We start from the raw sequence: 7,238 nt of genomic DNA, 5'->3' as shown, positions 1-7,238 counted from the left end.
ACCATCAGAAAATCTTACATCTAGCAACCCTGTAACCATGCTCTTCTTGTTGAGTTGTTGCAAATAGTGGTAGTTGAGCTGGCCAAACTGCTCATGTCACAATCTTCTCACCTCATCTAAATGAGTGAGTAAAACAACAGATGGAGTCTTGGGAACAAATTTTGAGAACACCATTTGTCATCTCACTAATGACCATAGAATCGGGTGTGAACTCAACCCGCCTGCCTGAACCAGAATGAGTGATTTGGTAAATAGAGAGGAGATTGGTTGATAATGAAGGCACACAAATAACATTTTGAAATGTCCCATCATCCATATCAATAGATCCTCTCCCATAGACCTCAAAAGGAGTATTATCTCCCATCGAGATAGTCGATGTAGTACAAGGCTCCAAAGATGCAAGGTCATCTCGAGATGAAGCCATGTGGTGTGAAGCACTCGAGTCAAGCACCCATGAGGAAGGTTGAGATGCAACAACTACAAGTGCCTGAGCTGGATCCTTTCCTTTCGCTTTCTTCTCCTATGCCTTGGCAGACTCTTCAGCTGGTGAACTCTTTTTGACAGAATTGGGTGATGTTCTTCTTATAAAGAAGATGACTAAGATGATCAAGTTGCTTCTTCATGTACTTGTGTTCATCATGCCTGAGCTTGTTGCAATAAAAACACTTGACCTTCTTAGACTTTGGCTTTCCAGCTTTTGAATAAGAGGTATCATGAGAGGGAGAAGGGACCTGGGCATCTCCCCAGAGCAAGTTTGATTTATTTATGGAGTCTCAGATGAGGTTGGGACCACCAGTGGTCGGGTTGATGAGCTTTCCCCTAGTGGCCCACCTGAAAAGTGGATCCATCCTTAGCTAGGCAAGTCAGCTTCCATCTTCCCTAACTTCCCATCTTAAATTTAAGATTGACAGTCCACTTTGTGGATTGGGATCCATGTGTTGTCCCCTCTAACCCAGTGGCCTCTGGTATGGGTTGGTGGTAATCGTGGACCGAGGCAAGCCAGTTCTGGGTCCCTAACATCTTAGTCAGAACGAGCCGGTTTGATTTTAGGTTGGGACCACTCATACTATAGGAATTGAGTGCTCTATCCCCAACCATCATACTTAGATTCATTTTTCTCATACTCCAAACTGCTCATACTAACTTCATCTCTCTCTATACCCATCCTACCTTCTTTCTAGCTATACACATCTAGAACACAACTAGCTCCTCCCTATGGAAACATCCACTAACATCACTATCTCTCTAAGGATATACTGAGCCTATTGAACCAATCAACCAAGCAGACACTCAACCAATTAAAGCATATATGCCTAGCTCATTCTAACAAGCTCCATCAATCTATCCATAAAGCAAGGAGGTAGACTGAAATCAATCAATCAGTCAATCAAGGAAGCAGACTTCATTCCAGCCATCATTCCAGCAGGCAGAGGAAACAACCATCTTACACAACACTCCAACCTGCCTTATGAGCCCATACTACCCAACGAACCTCTACCCATCTCAACATCCAGACCTTCTATCCTAGCCATCAGAATCATACTCATACCGCGTAGACCACTTAAACTCTCTCTATCTCCATACATCTTACTCTGCTAACTCATCAAATACAGCAGGCAGACTCTGACAACTATCCATCCAGCAAGCAAGCATTCCATCCATCCCTACTATCCCTAGCACCCATACCAACCATCAAAATCAGACCGCTAAGATGAACTCACCCTATCCCCATCGAACTCTATCTCCATCTAGTAGATCTATCCCACTGAACCCCTTTTCTCTATATACAACTAGACCAATTCTCTCTAAACCTAGATACCATCTAATAACATCACTACCATGAACCAAGCTTGGCAGATGAGATGGCTTGGCAGGTTAGAGGGCTTGTAGGTAGGAGCGTAATGACATATATAATGAATGAATCGATCACATAATGACATATATAACCTATCTCATTCATGACTGGAATCACTGGAATCACTGGTTGAAATGAACCAATTAGTTCAAGGTCTCGATTGCATAATGACATATATAATATATGCTTTGAATCTCCCTTATTCATCAGAGTGGAATGGACAAGATATTGATATTGATGGATTCCCCCACCTCTAGACTACCGGACTATTTGTAGGGTGGAGAAATGCGGGTCACTATTGGGAGGTTCAACCCTAAGCTTACTTCTCATAATTCATAGAGAATCTCATGGATTTTCTCTTCCGTTCAGTTGCTACAAGAGCATCTCTTTCTTGATAATGGCGAACAACACCCGAAACACACTTATGGCTGCCTGTCACAAAACAAACTGTAACAAAAAACCACTGTACCTTTTTCTGGTTGTGTCGATGTGCATGTACATCTCTCCCCAGGGAATGATCAATATGACTCTCGGGTTCTATTTGGGAGTGGAAAGCGTCCTAGTCGCCGAAACAAAGGATCCGCCGTTTAGTATCCAGAATTTCCCTGTGCTTATGACCTATCTAATTGGGATAAAGAATCTGGTATACACCTACAACGATATCAAAATTATGTTGCTAAAAGAGTTCCATCCACATATCGTGGGCCAAGTGCAATTCATGAAAGTGAAAGGTTGGGGGAAGGTTTTCTCCATGTTCCCCGACCTTGATGTCTATAGCGACGTGGATATTCACATATGGGGGATGTCTCTCGAGGAGTACGAAGCCTGCCGGTATGCGACAACCAAAAAAGTCGGATTTCACTTAGCCAAAATGATCGTTAGCAAGGCATCGAAAAGGAAAGACAAAACTTTGCCCTCAGCAAGGGCTCATGAACCTCCAAGTTACGCAGGATTCATCAAAGCCCCTAGGGCTAGGCAAAATACGGAGGCATTTAGTATGCTAGAAGAGTGCGATTATTTATTTAGGGGATGGCAAGTTATCTGAGCCGAACCTGAGCCGAATGAGCAGGATTCATCAATATGTTCAGGCATTAGGAGCGCCTTCTCCCTATTCCACGGAAGAGATTAGGACGGAAAGGTTCGATGTGCTAAAGTGGCTCGTATACAACCTCCAACTTATGTGCACCCTTCAGGACGAACAACTCCTCTTATTAGGCCAGGTTAAAGGAGAAAACCCTGGATTCATGCGACTCCTCAAAAAGGCGCTAAAGGTTTGCTTCGTTCCTCGCTGCCTAAACAACTGGGAGGGGGTTGATAATTCAAGGGAGGTGAAAATTCTTGACGGAATCGGTGACTCCACGTACTCAGACCGGGCAGAGGAGGAGAGCTCGTGCAGGACCAACTTGATCCGCCTCTTGGATGGACAGCTTGGGCTTTATGAATGGGGATCAAGAGGAGAAGACACGTTCCGAAATGAGATCAACACACCTGTCATCTTGGTGCCAACTCTAGCCAAAATACCTGCCACCCTACTTTCAAAAGAGTTATACTCCCAAATACGTGTGGTGGAGTGGAAATCCCCTCCTTTTTTCGATGTTATGCCCATGGGCAGAATGGCCACCACACTACTAGACGCTGCAGAAAGTTGTGAGCTGAGATATGGGCCTATTGACATTGACACTGAGTTCTCCACTTTCTGTCATATTTCAGATTGCAATGGTAATGATTTGTCATATCTCCAAATACTGGATATTTACTAGCGAAAATTATCATGGAAAAGTATCAGTGGAGAGGAGGTCCGACAAGAAAACTTGCTCTGCATAGATTCTTTCCAAATATAGGTGAAAATAAATGGACAACAATGTCTCCTAGTTGGCAAAAAGGATAACAAATTTGGAATTCTTTGATTCTTAAGAAGAAGAAGAGAATCAAATGTTCATATGAGTTGACTCACCTCCAAGGTAACATGTTAAGAATTTAGTTTTTTGCTTTACTTTCCATCAACAATGAACTTGCTAATTAGTTTTATTATAAATATATGCTAGGAAGTAGTAATTCTAACATTCTCAGAATTGTTATTTTGCATTATTGCATTAGTATTGAAAATATAATTATATGGAAAAAGGAAATTCAGTTGTGTTGTTAGTGTCATTACCCAAGTGGCATGTCAGTAGATAAGACTATGTACTTTTTTTTTATAGTGGAAATATAATAGAAATCCCTAACTCACACATTTAAAAAGGAAAATTTGTATTAAAAACAATATCTTCTTAACTTTATTTTTTTAATAACTTTTATTACTTAAACCATCCTATATCAATATTAACCCCATATATATTAAGAATCAAGAGGGATCAAATATCTCGAGGTGAAAACCTCTTTTTTTAGTGCAAAACTTGTGGAAAGGTTTGCATCTCGAGAGATTTCATCCCACTTAGCGCTTGATAGATTCGAGGATAAGATGGATCTAGGCTAGATTTAGTCATGTGCAACCATGGAAAATTTGTTGAACATCTAATTACTCTGATCATTTTAAATATATTAAATATTTCTAAAATTAATCTAGTCATTTTAATTTTAAATTTGCTTAGTTACCTTAGTTTGCCGAGATAATAGATATTGTTAATAAGTTGAATGATGAAAAATGTTGAAACAAAAGTTTTGAATGAAAAGTGAAAATGTAACAATGTTGAATGATAGAAAATGGGAATAATAAAAATGTATTCATTGTGATCAATCTGAAGCTATTTTCTTCTACCGTTCTTAGTGTCACACCTATTAGTTATGCCATATTTTCATATGGATCATATGAAAAGGGCGGTTGAAATCGTAGACCATTCAAATTCTTTAACTCGAGATTTTGTAGTAAACATCATATCTTGTCTCTCTTGCACTCCAATATTAATAGTATTTTTCTCCAAAGTCAATCATTGTGACTTATGGAGTGTTAAACCCCAAGTAAGTTTCAATATTAGTTGTTTTCCATTACGTCGTTTGAATGCAAAGTGACTAACAATGTTGAATGATGGAAAATGAGAATAATAAAAATGTAGGCAATTAGAAATAGTTTATAGTTTCAAAAACAAAACATTTTAGGTAAGTGAACATTTTATTTAAGATGAGAATTCAAGTATTATTTATGGTTGAATTACTTTAACACAAGAATCAATGCACATCGTCAATAATTATTTTGTCCTTACACTGAAATCAATGCACACTATTAATCTAATTACTTTGAAATTAATGTACATCTTATGTCTAGTTACATCAAATTAGAAATCAACAACTACAAGGAAATCAATGCATCTACTGCGAGCATTCAAATAAAATTAGAAATCAACATCTACACTGAAATCAATGCATCTAGTGCAAACAATCAAATAAGTTTAGAAATCAACATCTACACTGAAATAATGCATCTAGTGCAAGCAATCGAATATGATTAGAAATCAACATCTACACTGAAATCAAAGCATCTAGTGCAAGCAATCAAATAAGATTAGAAATCAACAACTACATTGAAATCAATGCACCAAGTGCATTCGATCAAATAGGATAATGAATCAATATGTACACTAAAATAAATGCATCTATTTAGATGAAAAACCAAAATATTTATGGCTTCTAAATCCAATTTCTTTTACCTTTTGTAAAATTCTTACTTTTCTTTCTCTATAGTTAATAATGTTCAATATTATATAATACTATATAATATATGTATTTGTCTCTGTGTGTCTCTTTCTTCTTCCCTCCCCCCCCTCCATTTTTGTGTCTATCTCTCTCCCTCACTGCTTCTCTCTCTGCCCTTCCCTCTCTCTCTCTCTCTCTCTCTCTCTCTCTCTCTCTCTCTCTCTCTCCATTTATATCTCTATCTCCCTCCAACTCTCCTTCTTTGTCTCTCTATCTCACCCCCCCCAAACACACATGTTATTTCTCTCCTTGTATGTTAATTTTACATTATAGATATACCAATTTCTTTTTATCAAATTGATAGCTCAACATCTTACAATTTACATTACATTACTTTACAATTTACATTTATATGTTTTAATTTGAATATTAATTAAAATATGTGGAGATGACATTTAAAATAGTTCTCGACATTTAAAATATGTTTACATGCTTACTTATTTACTTACATACATTACACGTACAGTTCTCCACTATATTGGGTTGTAGACATGGGGGGTTTCAGTGGGGGAGCAATACCATACCATGTGGGTTCATATTGGGGGATATATATTGAGGAAAAAATGACATAATATATTGGGGGATATATAGGGGGTAAAGGGTTTTTATATTGGTAGGTATAGAAAATGGAGTTCGAAGTTAATAAAACAATATAAAGGGTTATAAAAATTGCTAATGAAAAATGAATACCTACAATATCTAGTGAAAGTAACGGTTTTTTAAATTGGAAAGGTGTATTGGGTTATTGGTAGGGGGTTAAATAATGTGATTTTTAGAGGTATTTTCCAATATGTAGCCAAATTAGGGGTATTTTTTAGTATAATATAAATGCACGTGATATGTCAAGGGTTCATTGAGTGAAGCCCCCGTGGTTGTAAATCACCTCTCGACTCAATTATTACTTCTTTGAGATCACGATTTAACAATTTTCGTTATTATAAGAAAAATCCTTAAAACAATATACAAAATCAAGAAATAACACTCACCAACCTTAAATCAACTATAAAATCGAAAAAAAACACTTCTAATATCACTCTCAATTTCTTGTATAATCAAAATTGTAATTTCTTTCAAATTTATGTTCTTGACAATTAATATCATTACACCTAAATCTTATAATTCATCTTAAATTAAGAAATAAATATTATTATACCATTATTTTCCAAATTTAAAATGATAATATCTTTAAAATCATAATTCAAAAATTTAATATAATTTAAAAAAAATAAAATTAAACAAAAATCAAATATGATATTAAAAAAACATATAAAAAAATTATTTTTTTAGTACTTTTAAAATATAAATTTTATATAAAATATAATTTATTATACATTATAAAAAATTATTTAAAAAAAAAAAATAATTAACAACATTACTCTCTCTATATATATATATTTCGAGTTTCACCATTCAACTTCCCTCTTTCCCTCCATTATCATATTTTTAAGAAAAAGGTGCAAGAAGCACCCTTCATCATGACCCTTATACACAATCACCCCATTGTTGAAATGAGTAACATATGTAGATAGCATATCAACGCATTGTTTAAATAAAATATCTGGAAAGCGGGGTAAAGGGTGAGTGTAAGGGGAAGGAAGGAAGTGACTCGGGATGGAAGAGAGAGTGATACTCGAGAAGGAGAGCGAAGATTGAATTACATTACACAATAAATAAATAAATAAATATATATATA

The sequence above is a fragment of the Pinus tabuliformis genome, chromosome 3_1 (assembly GCF_031772625.1).
Source record: "Pinus tabuliformis cultivar Carrire ecotype Pingquan chromosome 3_1, CPIR1, whole genome shotgun sequence".
Taxonomy (NCBI): domain Eukaryota; kingdom Viridiplantae; phylum Streptophyta; class Pinopsida; order Pinales; family Pinaceae; genus Pinus; species Pinus tabuliformis.
The sequence above is the reverse complement of the archived record's forward strand: the minus strand, read 5'-3'. Positions refer to the sequence as shown.